Here is a 20,050-nt window from a genome sequence, read left to right as displayed (position 1 = left end):
GCGCTCTCTTCTTCTTATCTGATATCGGCCCATTGACAGATGCGCGTAAATTTTTGTTCTATCGATTCTTATTACGAGCAGTGCGTGTCAAGCACTTGAGCAGGCTGACCTCTTTAGGTTTCTTCAAGAACCTCCTCACTGGCGTAACCTCTATCCATGAGAGGTTGTTAATAAAAGCTCTAATATACAGTAACTATCATGATCATAATCATTTTCATATATTGGAATTCAAAACTGAGGCTTGTGTTTTACGACAAACACGTCATATGTCATGCTATCAACATGTGCCGACAGATGAACGTTTCAACAGCCGAACCACGACGAATAACAAAGAAACAGCAAACTCCTCGAAAAACAAAAAGAATAAAAAAGCAACAAGGAAAGCAAGAAAGTCCTGGTCATGAAAAGGGTCATTCGAGGAAATAAAATCTGTCCAAATTGTTGACTACATGCTTAGAAGACTACATTAGGAGGAAATAGGCGTAAAGAATAACGGAGCACATATCAGCAATTTACTGCTTGGAGACGACATCGTGGTCTTCAGCAACGATGACGACGAATCGCAAAAAATGATTGAAGACCTTAACCGAGAATGTGTAGAGGTAATAACAGCTGGAGTTTGACGTGCCAAAAACAACGATAGGATTATGAGGCACGCCGTAGTGGAGGGCTCCGGACTATCTGCTGTTTTTTTTTTTACGTGCACTGACATCCCGCACAGTACACGAACCTCTAGCATTTCGGCTCCATCGAAATGCGACCGCCGCGGCGGCGATCGAACCCGCGACCTCCAGGTCAGTAGCCGAGCACTGTGACCACTGTACGACCTTGGTGGACAAAAAGTATTGAAGTAGGGTTGAAGATAAATGCGCAGAAGATAAAGATAACGTTCAATAGCCTGGCGAGAGAACGACGGTTCGCGATTGCCAACCGGACCTTATAGAATCAGTACAAGAGTATGCGTATCTAGGTCATTTACCAACAGGGAAGCCTTCTCATACAAAGGAAATTCACCCAAGAATAAGGATCGCCTGAAGCGCACACAGCAGACATTCCCAAATCATGACCGCCAACTTACAGTTGTCTCTGAAGCGACAAGTGTACACCCATTGCATCTTGCCATTACTAACATACGGGGTAGAAACTTGGAGGACAACAAGTAAACTCTAGAAGGCGTCAAAGTTCACGCAACGTGCAACATAACGAAGAAGAGCCATAACATCAAGGAATAGGAAGAGAGCAGAGGGGACCAGAGAGCAAGCCGGAGTAGAGCCGATGTCTTGGTTGACATTAAAGGGCCCCTAACCACCCTGCTGCGTTCAAAGACGAGGGAGTGGTTTCTTTCTCGCCTTCGCTACACTTCTTACAGGCGGTATCTCCTCCTCGCCACTTATTTCTTAAAAGCACGTCTGCAATGTCAGCACTAAGCGTTGATCCTGTCAGGATTTAGCGCGTGTCGGCTGCACGCTGTTATCTCCGCTTGCGCAGTCGGAAACACACAAAATGAAGTGAAATCAATTGATCGCGCACGATAGTCACGGGAGACAAGGAAGAACAGGCGGGCAGCTGCATAGCAAAGTAGTGTAGGAGACAATTCACAACTGATATTTCGCGTATATGAACCAATCGAGTGTATGTACCTTAACGACGTCACGTAAATCACTGTTCTTGCGTCACGAAGTGCGCCAGAAAGATGAGAAATGCCAGGAGAGAATAACGCGCTCGTTTTTTGTATCTTTAGAGGCTGGTGAGGGGCCCTTTAAGAGAAAGAAGGGGACATGGCCGGGTCGCGTAATCTGCATGGTAGATTACCGATGGTCAGTGAGAGCGACGGAATAAATACCAAGGAATGGGAAATGCACCCGAGGGCGGCAGAGTGTTAGGTGGGATGATAAAGTTAAGAAGTTCGCAGGGATAAAATGAAATAAGCTTGCGCAAGACAGCGTAAACTAGAGATCGTTGGGACACGCCTTCGTCCTACATTGGACAGAATAGGATGATGGTCTGGACCATGTATTCACAAAAAAGACCCTTTTCATAATTGTAAAGCTGGCTTTCCTGCTATGCAGTTTGCTCAACTAATGGCGGCTAGTCACTTTCTGCAAACGGCGTGTTCAAGTTAAGTTTGCTTGCGCTATGAGGTGGAAAATGTAGACTCGGCTCTCTTCACATAAACGCGCACAATAGACAATCCCCAGCACTTGCAACTAGCCCTTCGTCTCCTCTTGAAGCACGCCAGGTGCCCCCATTAGTTGGGCGAATATGCAGCGCAGGGAAGCGCACTTGCGGATTATGAAAAGGGTCTATTCCAGCCAATCTTAATGCTGTACATATTGCAGTACAGGGACATGCGTTTAATAGGCATCTCTAAAACACACTGATCTAACAGGCATCTCTAAAGCTTACACTTCGGCATAGCTCGTAACAGTCGCAGTGCATAAACATAAATATTGTGTGTTTTAAGTCCGGCTCTCCTGATGGAAAAAAATTGCATAAAGTTACACATTGCTCAGGATGCCAGCAATTAGAATTGTATGCAATGCCGTTGGTCTTAAACGCTGAAACAATTACTTCACTAAAGCATTCCCATAGACTTCAACATGTGCGCATAATCGGCATATTTAAAGAAGTAACTTACGCTTCCAGTGGCTAATCTAACAACTTTAGCACCTTAATGATGTGTCCTGTTCGCAGAACATATCCTTCTAATATTTTACTCACTTCTACTCGTGCGATAAAATTATTTGCTGACTACTTTTGATCTCGAACGCACAAGCAGTTGAAAGAAAGCGCAACTCGCTTCCATAGCATGCCGACAACTAGAGCCCGCCTCGTTAGTCCAGACGGCGTGGCAGACGTTGACAGATGAGCCTGAGTGATGAAGCTCCCAACTCGGCTTCTACCCTCACTGTAGCCTCACGCAGTCTATGTAGTCTGAGCTCCCTGCCTTTCAAGCTCGGGCACTTCCGATGCAGCAGGTGACATGGATTAACGCAAGCACTGCCAGTGTGACGTGTGTTTGCGCATTCGCTCGAGTGTTGCTTGCACTGGCGGCCCCAATCGAGCGCGGTATACAAAAGGGTGTCACATCCCCTATGTGTTGATCTGGTCCGCACACGCCCACCCTTATCCCATTTGCGTACTACTGGACAATATTTGTGTACATATACAGAGTTGGAGTCCAGACGCTTGAGCAGAGGATCGCTATACTTATTCGACTGCGGAGGATCGTCTGTTGGCAGAAAACGCTGGCCACTTTCACGCGAGGTGTTTGCACACAGCAGGTGTTCGTCAGTCGGTTGCTTCCAAGGTTTATATTTCGAAAGTCTGGGTGTAGCTTCTGCTTGTAGCGACTGCATTTTGCTTGCATCACGTTAGAGACCTAAAAGACTAATACTTTTCCGAACACTTCAAAGGCGCCAAGTTTTCACGAAGATATAAAAAAGAATAAACTCCTTATTTAAGTAAATAAATATAAAAAAATATTATTTTTTATGTTAGCAATAATTTTGTGATCATGCCTTCGCCTGATGGCCGTCTGAAGTTATGTTCACCTGTCCTCCTGCCGCTAGGCGAGACTGGCGTATCCTGCATGCATGGTTTGGCCAATTACACACTGCTGTAGGAGCTGGTTAGCCCGTGGCACTACGAACGCCTTCTGATTATTATATTCCTCAGTGAAGCAGATAGTGCACATACATTCGGATGTTGCCTACGAAAGGAAGAACGCGTCGAGCATTTTCTGCATATAAATGCTCGCTTCGAGGTCCACGTCGAACGCCTGCTTATCTGCTGACCTTGTGCAAGTGCGTTTCAGTGCGGCTTTTTTTCAGAACGCGGATATGGCGTGTCCTGACTACTTAGTTGGCCAGTTACCTGGTCGGCAAGTGTTACTAGTTTTTTGAACCTGTGTGAAGGTTAATATGAAATCAGAAAAAAATGGAAATGTGAGAGGCGTATTTGATTCACTTGAAAGCCAGATATTCGGCATGACGTAGAAAAAAAATTAACGCAGCTTCGCACTAATGGTGCCAAGCCTGAAGGAAGTGTGGTCTGGGTGGTCTTCTTTGTTTTTATTTATTGTTCTCATTCTTTCTTCATATCTTTCTTTAGTACTCTCTCTTCTCTCTATTTTCTCTGTCTTTTTTGTCTCTGTCTTTTTCTGTTTCTTTCTTTCTCTCTCTATATAATTCTTTCTCTTTCTCGGTCTTTCCGTCGTCCTCTTTCTTTCTCTGTCTCTATTTCTCATTTCCTCTTTCTGTCTATATCTTTCTCTCCCTTTCTTTGATTCTCTCTCTGTCTGTCCTTCTTTATCTTTCTGTTTTTTTTCCTTTCTTTCTCTCTGTTTCTCTCTTTCTTTCTATGTTATGCTTTACTCGCTCCCCTCCTCCTTTCCCTGCTCCTCACCCTCATATCTCTCCTCCTGACCCTCACTTTCTTCACTTCCCTGTTACACGAGGCTATGTTTTACTCTGCTACGCCTGGATAGCCGAGAGGTTATAATACTCGCCTTCGGGACGTGGCTACTCTGGTTCGAATCCCGCCTCGTCAAGAAATTTTTTAGCCAAGAATTTTTCTCTTTCTCTTTCACATCGAAAGCTTTTATGAGATCACAACAACAGCCAATTTTGTTGGCGTAGTTTTCCGCCGCCGCCGGTGTGCGTAACCACTATTGCGCGATATGGTAAAAAAATATGCAACATCCGATGGGATTTTAACACGAGCCCTGTACGTGGCAGTCAAGTATTCTACCACAGGGCCACGCCGGTGCTTGAAACTCCTTCGCAAAAGCAGCCTATACAGGCGTAATGTCGGGCAAGTAATCACGTTAACATATGTAATATAGCGCGGTAGAAGAGTAAAAATAACAACCAGGCGTCGCACAACGCGGATTGCGTAACAAGTGGGTCATTTAATGCTTCCAACCCATTACAAAGGGCTTAGCCATTCTTCATCGTCATCAGCTACAACATCAACAAAGTGCACATAATGCCTTACAGATGTGTAGCAGTTGCCTCGCTCCTCCGCAGAATGACTAATAATGGCGTATTGGGCGCTTCCCTACTTCACAAAAACTATGATGATTTATGGCGCAGTGGGTACCTGGCAGTGTACTTGTATTAGGTAGTTGCCCCGAAAGAGTTTACAACGGGCTCTAGAAAGGCAGCTCCTTTAGCTTTCGCTGTGACTGTGCTGCGTGTTCCGCGCAGGCCTGGCGTTTTTCTTTCTAACTCTCTCTCTCTCCCTCTCTCTCTCTCTCGCTCTGTACTCGTTCTCTAGCCCATCTCAGTTATTGCATCCCACGCCGGACAAATCGGTGCAGCGCGAGAGCACGCGCCGGGCGCAGGTGTTCGGGGAGCGAAGCAGAAGATAAAGAAGAGGACAAAGAGAGCGCGCGCTGGCCGAGTTATTGCATCGCACCTGCTAGCCAAGTAGCTGAGGATTATCCAACCAACCTGCTAGAAAGGTAGACGACATTCATGATGATGAAATTTTATGCGAACGTGTAGCGGTATAACGATAAGGCATAACAGCTCCGTGTAAAAATTCAATCAGCTTCACTGACCTAACGTCGCGAAGACTGGTTAGAAACAGCGGAGCTGGTAGCGTCATATTGCTATTTCATTGCTTGGCTTTGCTTTATGGTAGTTTTGCCACCACTTGCCTTCACGAAAGCCCAAAAAACGGCAGGAAGGCGAAGATGGATTCTTGCGATGAAAAAATCCGTAAACAGGGGGTGGGTGCTCGAGCCGACGTTTCGACAAGTGGACTTGTCTTCTTCAAGGCTGGAACTTCCAGTCTTGAAGAAGACAAGTCCACTTGTCGAAACGTCTGCTCGAGCACCCACTCCCTGTTTACGGATTTTTTCCAACACGAAAGCCCGGTATTCCTAGTCGAAGTCACGGAACAATTCTCGCAACACATGTGACGTACAGATGCTCTATATTGTTATTGAGGCGCGCAGAATTCACCTCTGCGACGCGTTCGGTCACAAGCGATCGTCTACATCCCTCCCTTTCGCAGAAATTGGCTGGAAGAGGCCCAGGAAGACACGTCACTTCGTGTGCATCGAAGCATTTGGTCGAAGATGTGACGGCGCTTCGCGGTATATACATTCCAACAGAGAACGTTAGATCTGCTGCAATTTTTTTCTCTTTTCCAATTATGTGCACCAAACCTATAGTAATGGTACAATAAATGCACCCTGTTATAGTTCATTATTTATTTTTTAATGTGGTTTATGCACTTGAAGAAACTTCAAGGGGCTTGCTTTCGCCAACCTGCAAGAGGACTGTGCAGTTGAGGATGAATACCGATATTAGCACGCTTTCTTGATCAACGGAGCTGCATAGTCCGTTCACAGGCATGTTTTGCGGCTTGAGTGAGAGGCAACATCCCACAAATGCTCATTACATTCTTCCTTCATTGTTTTTGAGTGCTGTTACCTTCAGACTAGACTGAGAAAGTGCATACTTACGGAAATTAGATGTTTAATTCGGAAACAATAAATATTTTCATCAATGAGAGAACATTTCCTGAGCATGTCCCCTTTGTACAAAACCTGTGAACGTGTCGATTTATTTAATTAAATCTCAGAGTCACGTGCAGAAACCATGGACTGATACGCTGCATAGTGAAGGACTCCGGACAAATTTGGCCATTTGCGGTATTTTAACGCGCACCAAAATGCATAGGTACGCGGCATCCCCCCCCCCCCCCGTTTCACCCCCATCGTAATCTGGCCGTAGCTGCTGGGACTTGATGCTGAAACGTCGTGCTTATAACAGCGCGACGTCGCATAGACATTAAGCGGGTAATACAAAGCGAGTACACCAAGGCAGGTGCTACGGACTTCAGCACGGTGAGATGAGGGGTCAGAAGTGCTTTCTCTTGGGCTAGTTAGTTCATAGTGCGTACTGACCATAAAGCTATAGTCACTTAGAGCGAAACAACGAAACAATGAGGGGAAAGGAGCAAGGTCCTCTCCTTGCTCCTTTCCTCTCTTTATTTTCCGTGTTTTGCGCTAGGCGACTTTGTATTATGGTCAGTAAACTGAAGCTAGGTAGATTTGCGAATGTCGTATTCTACCTACAGGCAACGCATGCACATTGTACCGCGCACTCAGCACCGGAATTAGCCCCTTCACTCTTGTATGTAACTGAATTCATGCTGTGGGCGCATTTAACGGAGTAGGCACATGTGGGGACTTCACCGAGAGGCGTGCAGTGTATTGTAAAGCTGCGTTACTGGCCTTGAGCCATTTTTTTTTACTGTCCGAAAGAACTGTCTCCGTCGTGGTTGGAAAGTGCCTTTCAGAGGCAGACCTCTCACGGAAGAGGAGACGGCGTGAGTGCCCTTGAGGCATCGCAGCAAGGCCATCGACCGAGTGGTTGAGGGAATTCAGTGAAACGTAACCAAAGGGCGTTGTGGGTGCCCGTGCAGCTTGAAGCCAAGAACTAGTACGCCAGCAGCACCCACGGCTCCTGCTGTGCAGCCATGCGAGTCTACGTAACAAAGGCACATTCCCTTCCATGACACAAGACGTCACAGCGGAAAAAGTGCAGCGCGTACGCGGAGGCCGCGAGTGTTTCCAAACGCGCGCATACAGCATAGAGCCTGCCACTCATCCATTCCGATAGCGATCTGTGCCCATCTTTCCCTTGCACCCAACGGCTTCACGATCAGTATCAGCATTGTAAGTGGACGACTGCTGATCGAAAGACTGATGCTAGCGAAGTGGATAGTCTTTCATTCTCACGACTGTTACTTCCGAACAGGCAGCTTTCAAGGGAACTGCTGTAAGCCACCTCAAGAACCTATTGCCACCGAAACAACTTTTTCTCTGAACATCCTTCTCTAAACAGAAATGTGTTTGCTTTAAAGGTGAGCCGTAGATGTGGAGAAGCGTCACTTTTTTTGTCTGTCTTTTACGTGATAACTATGCCTGCGTTTATACCTGTGAAGACATTGTGAGTGAGTGCACTCGCCGAGTAGTCTTTGGTGGTGAGAGGGGCAATTACACCGGGAAAATTACTTATAGTGAAGTTAAGCATAGAATGCGTACAAAGCTGCTGCTCTCGTAGAAGCCCAGGATTCCTTCCGTTTCTGAAAGCCGCCTCTTTCTAGAATGGAGATGGCTGGACAGGAATTTTTAAATGAGTCTTGCAGATCAGGCATAACTGCGCGGCTATGACTGTTTCTAGGTTCTTCGTTGTACGAATCTCCATTTGAAAGAATACTGAATTAAATAAAAAAAGTCGCAAGGACTATGATTACTAACTGGGTTTGCATAAATGCAACCGTGTCGCGTCGCATTTCTCGTGAATTGCATCCTTGTAAACGCCGGCAATCGACTAGGAAGGCGAATCGTATTGATGCGACAGAAACATCACGGTACATCGAAACGTACCGAAACGTACTCGATCGCCCGATTCATGTAAGCGCTGTGTTACCGCATGGAGGGAGGGGGAAAAGGGGTACAGGTGCTGCAGCATGGTTTAGCTCATTCAGTCGCTGGGGCAAAAAAAAGAAAAGAAAAAAAGGTAGCGAGAGCGTCCGCGACAGGACTCGAACCTGCAATCTTCTGATCCGAAGTCAGACGCCTTATCCATTAGGCCACGCGGACCTGCTCATGCTTCGCGCATTATCCAACGTTGACGTAGGTATTACCTAGGGTTCATTGATTTCGGCTGTTTTTCGAAAATTCGTCCTGCTGTGGTCTTTATTTCCACCAGGAAATTCATCTTCTCCATTCATTTGACAGTGATTGGGAGAGGGAGGGGTAGGGGGATGATTATATTTTTATCTGGATGAAGTTTAACCAGCGTTTTCCTGTGGATAATTTTGACGAATATCACAAATTTTTCGGTGACTCACAACTTTTCTTGCGCTGTAAGGTGTTGTGCGAATGCGCATTCTTTTGTTGAAATACTATGGTTATGTATTTATTTTCCATTCATGTATCTTAAAGGGCCGAGGGCGTTACATAACGAAGTGGTAGCATTAAAACTGCAAATATAATTACACGATGCAGATTTTAGAAACAAAATACAAGTGAAAGCAAGTACAGTGTGACCTCATTATAACGAGCACCGATATAGCGAATTATCGGTTACAGTGAACTAAATACAAACGTTAGTCGGTCACGCTTCATTTCAGTGACATTCTTTCTATAACGAAGCCTAAAAAGCGAGAGCTGGCGTGATATCAGCCATAACAAAGAAGGATGTAACCCGATCTTTGTACATGCAATAATAATGAATAAACTTGAATAAACTTGAACTTGGATTTGGCTCGCGGGAGGCTCAAAACTCGAAAAGTAGCCTAAAAGCAAAATATATACTAAAGGCAATTCACAGTCCCATCCTATTGTTTAAAATGTGGATGTGAATTGCTGTGAAAAGCCACGAGATGAAGATCACATCTTTCTTCAAACAAAGGTCTGTTTTGTCAAGCAACTTTGTTCTGTTGTACTTTCACCTTCTCATGCTCCGGTCTATTCAGCTTGAATTGCCACAAGGTGACAGGTAAGGATGGCCTCATTTATAGTGGGTTTGAAGCCCTGAATAAAGCGTTTCAGTTTCTAAAATTGTTGCGCGAGCCACACTAGAGCCCATTTTTATCTGATTGTTACAACGAACATCAGATATAATGAACTAATTTATGGTCCCAATGCTACTTCGTTATAACGAGGTTCGACGGCATAAGTGTCATTAAACACGGTTTAAATACCGGCTGAAACCCGTTTGCATTATCAAATGCGGCTATAGAGATGGGCAAGCACGTGGTTCCAGTCAGGTGATGTTCCGAAACGAAACTAGTCATGAAACAAGCTTCTATGCGAAAAGGAAATGTTTACTTTATACGGATTTTCAGTGACAGGTGATATGCAAGGTGGATTGGAAAGAAGTTTGTGTTTGCGGTGTCCCTTATGAGATATCTTGTGAGGTAAGGTGAGCAGAGGGAATGCGAGGTTTTTTCTTTTCTTTTTCTTGGGGGATGAGGCAGATGTAATGAAAGAGGCGAGGTACTTTTAAGGAGGGTAGGGATGGCCCTTGGGGAATTATATGCCTGGAGTCAGCATTCTGGCGTAACATGCAGGTGGAGGGTAAGTGAAAATTTTAGGGTGGCGCCCCCTCCCCACTTGCACCCCCTCCCCCTGCACCCACCCATGCACAGAAATACAAAAAAAAACGAAGTTGTTCTGCTACAGCTATAGCGGGAAGAAAGAATTTGCAAATGTGCTTGATGTTACGTGTTGTTATAATTTCCAGGGGTAACGTATGGCATGTGTTTAGGCTGAAATGGAGATCGTATCGCTGCATAATTAGCTAACCGCCAATACATATGACATTAGGAAAACCTAATTAAAGATATGATTAATTGAGTTCAAGGTAATTACATTAAGAGCCATCTTGCGTAGCTTTAAAAAAGGTTTTAAGTGCGTCATGTAATGGACACCTCAGGATTATGGTGAGTAACTGAGATTGCTGTAACGAAAAGCAACCACCTATCAGACACAACTACGTCGTGATGACAATATTGCCTAGCTTTGATGAGGCCGTAACAGCCGAATGCCACCTTCTTGCTCATATTATGTATATGATCTCCCAGGTGCAAATTGTGATGAAACGTAATAGCCCAGGTATTTAAAAGATGCAACTTCAAGGATTTAAAGATCACTTGCTTCAAATAATGTTTATTATACTGGTATCCATAACTCTTATTCTCGAGCTTAAGAAGAGTTTAAACTTACCTTCCAAGAACAAAGAAAAACACATAATAATTCAGCCATTATATTACTTTCCACAGCGAAGACACAATCCCCAGGAAAGTCTAAAGCAGTGCAATCTGTATAAGTTCGAGCATTTAATTGCATAATAGCGTTTGGGAAAGAAGTGCAGGAAAAGTAACACTGGGCCCGAAACAAATCCTTGTCGTCAAAGGTCGACGTTCTCGTGGCACCTAAGTAATGTGAACCCATCAGAGCCGGCATAGAAATCTAATCAAAGTCCAGCAGAAGCTTTCTATAATGAAATTCAGGCAAAATGTCTGTACAAGTATCGTAATTATAGTTGCGTGCGGTATCCCTCACAGAAATAACTATACAGAAAGGAATATGACCGTACCTGACAGAGGTGGTGGTGGTAGCAATTTTATTCAAAACTCCGGCAAATTCGTGGCCTGGGCCTATAGGCCGCCCCCGAGGAGGACCAGAGACCCTGTCTCCTCAGACGCGGATTTTTTTTCTCTTGGTCCGAAGCTGTTTCCGTGACTGGAGTGACTCCGAACTTCCCCGTCTGTCGGTGGCTTGCTCCTTGTACACTGTTAGCCTCATCGGCTTCTTCACCTTCGAGGCCCTTTTATCATCTGTTGCGACGTCGGAGTAGAATTAGACGGATATAGAGGAGCACACAAAGGAACGCACGCTCTGTGTGGAATCATTTCACGGGACAGCGGGCGCGAAGGAAGTCTCTGAAGCATATGATCACCCTCTCGAGAAGAAGCACTGCGCCGCGAAAAAAATTCAGGTGCCCGCACCGGTCAAGTAAGAAAGCGCACGCGCTGAATGCCGTACGCTTTCCACACCGCAGGCAAGTCGTTGCGGTTTCATAGCGTTGCGGGGCGTCGTAAGCACTGAAGAAACCGCCGACACGGCACCAACATTGGCCCCTATTTTGCCCGTGCTGGGATGGAGAGAGCTGCAACCACGTACACTCCGCGTAGAGACTCTCTATAGAGACCCCTTCCATGCGCTGCTGCCGCAGCGCGAGTGCGAGACCGAAAAGAAAGAAAAAAGAGTAACAAGTATACAACAGAAAAAAATATTTCCACTCTTATTGGCTGGATACTACCTCCCAGCACACGCACCTTTTCACTGGTCTTTTTAAACGCAGTCCAAGCAGTGGCAGTGCTACACTGTCACAAGCCTCTTCATTCTCTTGCATATTCTTGTTCAGAAGTGTAAAATGTCTTGCGTTGTCAGAATTCAATAACGACGCTTTCTACGCATCCCAGGTTTGACTTGCGCGTAACAGACCGCGACAGCGACGGGGGGGACTGATGGAGAACTGTTAGCAGTCAGAAATGCCATATTTCAGTATCCACATATAAATGGCTCCAGCAACAAAAGCGATCCCTTTTTTTTGTATAAGCGGCTTCTTTTACGACCTTCTCGATCCCCATTCAACGTTTTGGTCCCCTTTGCATGACACTGCAGGTTCGAAAGAGGAAATTTGTCAATAGTTGAGGTACCATTCGTGTCGAAACCGCACGAGCCTCAGTTTTGCATCAAGTGGCTGCCGGACTTCGGCTTGAAAGGATTCTAGTCGGACAGCACGCTCGCGCGGTCGCGGGTCGTTCTTGCTTGGAATCTGTTCCTGGTGGCAGGAAGAGCTTACAATAGGTGAGAGCGCGTGTCAGTGACCGATGGCTTTCGAACGTTCGAGGTTTGAATGCGCTTGCGAAACGGCAGTGCTGCCTGGTGTTTGAGGGAGACAACAAATACGGGACTTCCTCTGCTGAATAAATGAAATGATGGGCCATTTTTAAACAGACAAACAGACAGAAATGCTGTTGTCTCCAAAGTTACACGAATGCTGATGCACGAATTTACTTCCCTCGTTTTGTACCATGTTTGGTACTTGTGGGGACATGTACATCACTTTGTTTTATGCCATGCATACCACTGGAGAATGCCACGGGCCACATATTCCCTTTTCACTTCTGGTTATTATACTCTATATGGCTGGACATGCTCTCGATTTTGTATCTGGTCGCGAAGGCATGTAGTAGCTGTGCATAGATGCAGGAAAATTACGAAGTGTATGAGTCACAATGCAATGTTTTTCTAAATGGTTCTCTAATACTTCTTGTCACGAGTGTTTTTCATCCCTCAGGCGAGCGCCAAGGAAGTTGACCAATAAAAAGCAATGAAATATAATTGACGTTGTTTAGCAAAGGGCTTTACGTACGGCAAATTACGATGTTGGGCCGGGTATGTCAACGTTCTATACTGATTAAGATGGCTGATTGGGCGAGTTCGTGATTCATGATACTGAATAGCTCGATTGCGTAAAGTGCGAGGAACTTTGGCGGCTGTTGGCGATTCATCACAGAGAACGGTACGGCCACGCGCCTCTCATTGCTGATTGCGGCCGAGTCGTGCTCGCGGTCTCCATGCAGCATCGATTATGAAGCATCGAGCATTAAGTGCCAGCTACAAAATTATGGTGCTGCTCGCTACAGAGGTGCGCGTATTCTGTCTCGGAACAGGATGACCTTGACTTCTGAGTGGCCGACGCGTCAAGCCTTACTTGATGAGCGGCACCACGCAACGTCCAAGTTTATTCCAGACCTACATTCTAACGGTGCTCTTCTAACAGGTACAACATACATTATTTTTCAGTTCGAAAGGTACTACGAAGTTTTGTTTAGTGTTTTTCCTGATAGCCATGATGTCGAACAAAAAGCAAGTTTTCTCTGTTAAGCCCACCGAGCAGCGATGATTGCGCAATCATTAGTAGTTCCATCACGTTAGAGGAAATTAAGCAAGCCATTCATCAACTACCTTTGTCAAAAACACCTGGCCCTGATGGAATTTCTGCCGAATTTTACAAATGTTCAAAACAACTCTCAGTTCCATTTTGCTGGGTATCTTTAGGAAACGTTATGACATGAAGACTCTCGCGGTCGTTTTGCAAAAGCCACACTGTTCTCATGCTGAAAGGTTCTGAAAAGGAAAAACTTCGTTCCGTTGAAGGCTACATGCAATAGCGCTATCAAACGTTGACTACAATTTTTTTTGCTAAAGTAAGATCACATCGGTTACAGTTTGTGATCTCAATACTTATTGGTTCTCACCATACATGTGGAATTAACGGTCGCTCCATGCAAACAAATTTGCACATCGCTCGAACAGTTGTTCAGTATTGACACAGTTGTCAAGTAAAGCCTGCTATGCTACAGGTAGACCTTGCCAAAGCTTTTGACCGTGTCAGTCATCCATTTCTGTTTTCCCTTCTGGAACATGCCCATGTTGACTCTATTGTGCTGGAAGGCGTTAGACATTGTGACAATGACTGTTCAACTCGTCTAATTATTAATGGACACCTGTCAAAGACGGTATCTATTTGCTCTTCTGTAAAACAAGGCTGCCCAATGTCGCCACTGCTGTTTGCACTTTATCTTGAACCGCTATGCCTGAAGCACAATACGATCTAATACTATACGCGGATTCGGTATATTAGGCAATGAGGTTAAGGTATTGCCTTATGCAGACGACGTAGCTTTCTTTTGCTCAGATAAACTCAGTGTTGTGAATGTGGTATCTATAATAAGTAAATTCGGCATTGTATCAGATGCTTGCCTAAAGTCATCTAAAAGTTTAGGATTATAGTTTGGATCATGGGTAGTACGGCGGACAAGTTCGCGTGAATTAATTGGTCTTGCATTCCACCAAAGTATCTGGGTGTGCTGCTAGATGGGTACAGATTCAGTGCCCGTTGCTGGAATGAGCGCGTCCCTAAGCTTGAACGACAGACCCAGACTTTTGTTCCACATCGTCTTTCCGTCTTTGGGAGAGCCGAAGCTTGCAATAGGTTTTTAGCTACAAAGCTCTACTACGCATAGCAACTTATCCATTGAGCTAGGTTTTTCATACAACGCTTTCATCAGATTTTCGCGACTTTCGCGTGGTCTTTGACTTTTGAACCAATGAGATGGGGCAACCCATTCAGACCACAGAGGGAGGGAGGGCTGGGATTAGTTCATTTATATCTATGGCAAATAGTTTCACGCTTCTCATTTTTTTTTTCGCGACAGTTCCCATGCCATAATTCGATCGTTCTTGCAGATTACAATCGTTAATACCTTACCTGACTTGATTGTTTCTTTAAATTTCTCTGCACACCCGTGTTTGTGGGGATTTATGCAGAAAGTTCTCATCGCAGTCCGGTTCCTCAAAGTCCAATTTTCCATAGAATACTTATACACAGCATCACGCACGACACTCTCTGAGGATTTGTTATCCACGCTTTTTCCACCTCTATTTTACCGCTCGTTATATTGAGATCTTCCAGGACATGATGTACTAAAACGAGCTAGGAAAATGTATATTTCTCTTGATACAAAAACGTTCTTTTATAAACTCCATACTAATACACTGCCGGTGAAATCATGGTGACAAAGAAAAAGGTATTTTGTTTCTTCAATTAACTGTCGTCTCTGCGATGTACCGGAGACAACAGAACGCTATTTTATTAGCTGCAAAGATGCCATTCTGTTTCGGGACATCCTTCAACGAACTCTAAAAATATTTTACCATTACTTGGCACACTACACGTTACCTTCTCCCAACGTCTCATGATGAAGTGCCCATCGATACGTTTTTCCTTATGGGAATGCACCGTTGGTGGAGAACGCGTCTGCAAGATTGCAATGCGGAAACAATTATTGCTTCAAGTGTGCATTTCATTCGTATGGCTGTACATCCCAAGGACATTTATGAAGAACTTGACATCAGACCAGACTGGCACCCCATCTTGATGAGGTGCTCATCCTTACCAGCCTCCCTGTGCGACAGATTTTGAAGAACTTTTCCTGTTTTTCTGGACTTGTACAGTGCATGTATGTTAGCCTTTGAATGCTTGTCTTGGTGTGCTTGTGCGATTATTGTCGCTGAGTGAACTGCAACATTATATACGTCGTAAAGTCTGTGATGATTTCAAGTACGCATTGTAATAAATACCATGAAAGAAAGAAAAAAAGAAGTGTTTGTATAGCCGAGTGGTTAAGACGTTCATCTTCGGATCATGGGTACTCGGGTACGAATCCCGCCGTCTCATGAGGAATTCATTTGTCGCCAAGACTTTCTCTTTCTTTTATATTTTCTTTCTTTTTTCGCCCTCCTCCTCACATCTCTCCTTCGCTTTGTGCGTCCCCCTTGCTATACTCCGGACAAATCGGCGTACGTGTTCTGGGAGCGAAGAAGAAGAGGAAGAAGAGGAAGAAGAGAGCGCGTGCGAGTTCATGATGATGATAATTTCTGATCGCGACATCTTACGCCAAGCTAGAAAAGCTTCGCTCTTAAAAGAAAGCGAACTTGGGAGTTAAAGAAGCAGTGACTCGAGAAGACGCGCTATTTTTCCTCCGCTGTTTTCTTCTCTCTGTCGAGTGTAACAGTGTGTTCGCGCAGTATGCCATGCAATCTTTGAAATAGCTGGTAATGGAAACCGCAAAAAGGCGGCGTTTCATTGTTAGCATTCCCGCCAAACCGTAAAACCCGCAATCGCGTGGACGCTCTTCTGACCACCCTGCAGCAGCGGCCTGACCCCGTGGCCCCAACAATGCATTTTCCTCCGGGCCGCTTCCAATTCTAGTTCTTTGCTGCCGCCTTCCTTGACGGCCAGGCTGTTGGCCTGCGTCCCCCCTTACTCCCCCAGAAAAAAAAAGAAAAAAAAAGAACCGGGATGGCTATAGGGCAGCCGAGGTTTTTCCATAAAGTGCGTTGCCGTGCGTGCAAAATTTACGCAAGGCGCGTCGGTCCCGATATCTCCGCCGCCACTGAATAAATCCTCGCTGCAAGCGCGACCGCGCCCTGTTGCCAGCTTCCATTGACGTCGAGGTCGGGCTAAGGCGAACTCCCCCGCATGATGCCTCGTGCACAAAGACGGGCGATCCTCTGTCTCCACCCATATTTTATCTTTCTCTTGGAGACCCGAGAGCAGCGTATAGTGGACCGCAGCTCCAAGCTTCCCCAACATAAATTTCTCCTGGATTTCTGTCTGAAGGTTCTTGAACGTCTGTTGAATTGCTACTTATGCATGGCATTGATCGCGCAGACGCCTTGATTTACAGTTTCGCGACCGCTTAATTTAAGACAGTGAGTCCGCACCTGAGAGCATTATGGATAGTACCAGCTTCAACACTCCAACGATGCAACTGCTAAATGTGTAGACCACAGAGAGATCGAAATTATTCAAAGAAAATCAGAGTAACAGCTGTTATTTTAATTAAGACATGAAATGAGTAACAAATATATATAAGGAGTCGTGTACAACGAGGCTTGCGGAACACTGTAACAGCGAACGAATATATATGCGGGGTGTCCAAGATATATGTGCAGCACCCAGGTATTTGGAAAGAGGAAATGCGTCACGCGAATAAAAACTAGCACATATTGATCCCGCTACAACGGAGTAGCCGGCAGTAATATTTTGTTAATTGCATTTCATTATTTCATTATGACAAATTTTATCATTCAAGAAGTACTTTCTTCATCTTCAAAGGGCCAATGAGGCACCAATAGGCCTATTTAAGGGACATCTAACTGCACGATTTTCAACAGCACATTTATTGCAAGGTAATCTATTCTATCCGAAAAAGAGAGCCCGCGAAATATGCCAATACCACATGACTACATCGCAACGCGCATCAGGAAGTAGCGCCCTCAAACAGGCTCACTGTGAGGTTGTCAGAATTGTAGAGCAGAAAAAAAAAGATGTCCAAAATATTTAAAAAAAGCCTGCCAAGCCCCGGCCGAAGTAGCGCATCGCTCTGGCCTTGGTGCGACGCAAGCTCTCACAGCTGCTCTTGCAGCGCTGATGAGGAGTGCCTATAGTTATCGTTTTTTTTAGCAAACTGACTGCCACAAAAGCGAATTTACTATAGTCATGCCGTGGTAAAAATAGCGCTCTGGCTGCGTTTTTGATAAGAACCGCCAGCCGGAAGATATGTATTATGAGAGCTCAGCGATGGTGTGGCGTAGAATCGAGCGGAAGGAATCGCTGAGAAATCGCGAGACCTGTTCTAGGCGCACATTCCGCAGCTTTATAAAAAGGGACGTTGTATGTGGCGGCATGCGACTGGAAATAGATCAAGCTAGCGAAACTGCCGCCAGCGCTCCATGAGCGTGGCACGTAGGTCATGCTGTACATGACATGCGTGTCATGATTTTCATGTTAACTCGTGTTATTTATGTTCATTACACAGTCACGTCACAAGATACCAATTTTGGTGTATATCAAGCTAGCGAAACTGCCGCCAGCGCTCCATGAGCGTGGCACGTAAGTCATGCTGTACATGACATGCGTGTCATGATTTTCATGTTCACTCGAGTTTTTATGTTCGTCATACAGTCACGTCGAGCAATACCAATTTCGGGGTAGATCAAGCTAGCGAAACTGCCGCCAGCGCCCCATGAGCGTGCCACGTAAGTCATGATGTACATGACATGCGTGTCATGATTTTCATGTTCACTCGAGTTTTTATGTTCGTCATACAGTCACGTCGAGCAATACCAATTTCGGGGTAGATCAAGCTAGCGAAACTGCCGCCAGCGCCCCATGAGCGTGCCACGTAAGTCATGATGTACATGACATGCGTGTCATGATTTTCATGTTATCTCGTGTTATTTATGTTCGTTACACGGTCACGTCGCAAGATACCAATTTTAGTGTATATAAAGCTAGCGAAACGGCCGCCAGCGCACCATGAGCGTGGCACGTAAGTCATGCTGTGCATGACATGCGTGTCATGATTTTCATGTTAACTCGTGTTATTTATGTTCGTCACACAGTCACGTCGCATGATACCAATTTTGGTGTATATCAAACTAGCGAAACGGCCGCCAGCGCACCATGAGCGTAAATCATGCTGTACATGACATGCGTTTCATGATTTTCATGTTATGACTTGTCACTTATGTTCGTCATACAGTCATGTTACGCCATACCAATTTTGGTGCACATTCGATGAACCAAGCGACCAGGAGAGCACAAAGTCGTAGGCGGCTAGATAGATAGATACGCTCAAAGTCGCAGAAGTTCGCTAAGAAATGCTTCGCATTTAAAACGGTTGCTTCTGATAACCGTATTTGAGGGCGCTGCTTTCTTACGTGGGTGGGATCGTAGTCAGGCCGTATTGAAAGTCAGGCGTAATGTGGAAAAGTTATCAACGCGAAGAACAGGTAACGATCGTGTCTGCAACTACCAGCTCTGAGGTAAGAATGAAAATTCGTATATATACGAACTTCGCTTTCTTTTTTATAAAATCGCCATCTTGCTTCGAAAGTTTCCTGCAGACTGGAAATTACAACAGCATTGAACAGTGATACACATATAGCAGCATATTTATGCTTTAACCTACTTCACAGCACAAAATGTGCAGTCTGTTCTAATTTCGGCATGTCTGGCAAGTCAGACTCCTGGAAAGAAAAGTAGGAATAATCTTTGAAAAGACTAGGAAAATAGGGCGGGGCCAAAGGACACCGCTCACTGAAGTCATCTCGGCTCTTTTCTTCTTGTTTACTACCCTCCACCTCACGCAGGTATATAGCATGTCGTGGTATTGTACGAACGGCTAAAACGTCAGTGCTTATGCATGGGTGCATTGTCGAGACCATGTTGTTCACGCCTACCGCGTTGCTCGATTCTGGAAGTAGCCAGGCCTGTTCTTCCCGCTTGTCGCAGGCGATCGTAAATTTCGAGCTGGTGCGCGTTCCACAAAGGACGAGGCGCCTGGAAAGAGGCTCGTACTTTTTCCGCCATAGAATCGAGGGGAAGAAGGCGAAAAAGAGGAGAAAGAATTCGGGGATGAGGTCATTCAAAGACTCAGGAAGACTCCGTGGTCCTGCATTGCTTGAACAACGGCCGTTCAGAGCCGTAGATATCTGTGTACACAGTATAGTAGATAGAAGGCAGTGATTCAAGCTTCTTCCAGTTTCACCTCATCTACAGCCCCTTCTTGCACTATATTTTCTTCCTTGCAGCTCCGCCCGTGGTATAGCTGAGCATGCAGAATGAGTAAAAAAAGAAGTGTAGAAAAGGAAATCACAGGGACTACACGAACTTGCGTTTTTGTTGCTTCCCAGATACGTGCCCGCAACTTTTCACTGTGCATGGGAGAAGTCTACGAAACTGCAGCAACGAGGGCACAAACACGAGAATTTTTCTTTTTTTAGTCGCGTGATTTTTTTGTTGCTCTCTTCCGCCTCATGTTCGGAGGGTTAGCTAAATTATTTGCTTTTGCGACCTCTGCCGTTCCCTCTGCA

General features: G+C 45.3%; 1 protein-coding gene and 1 non-coding gene across 2 annotated transcripts in view; one reads left to right on the top strand and one right to left on the bottom strand.

Annotated features, from left to right (window-relative positions):
- The window catches only part of LOC119400522 (nuclear pore complex protein Nup58), a 101,147-nt gene that overhangs the window by 31,686 nt on the left and 49,411 nt on the right, over positions 1-20,050 (top strand). The gene's annotated exons all lie outside the window — the stretch shown is intronic.
- Positions 8,554-8,626, bottom strand: Trnar-ucg (transfer RNA arginine (anticodon UCG)). The gene has a single exon. It is a non-coding gene; the product is annotated as a tRNA-Arg (tRNA).

This window comes from Rhipicephalus sanguineus, chromosome 1 (genome assembly GCF_013339695.2).
Source record: "Rhipicephalus sanguineus isolate Rsan-2018 chromosome 1, BIME_Rsan_1.4, whole genome shotgun sequence".
Taxonomy (NCBI): domain Eukaryota; kingdom Metazoa; phylum Arthropoda; class Arachnida; order Ixodida; family Ixodidae; genus Rhipicephalus; species Rhipicephalus sanguineus.
This window is presented reverse-complemented; position numbering and strand designations above follow the sequence as displayed.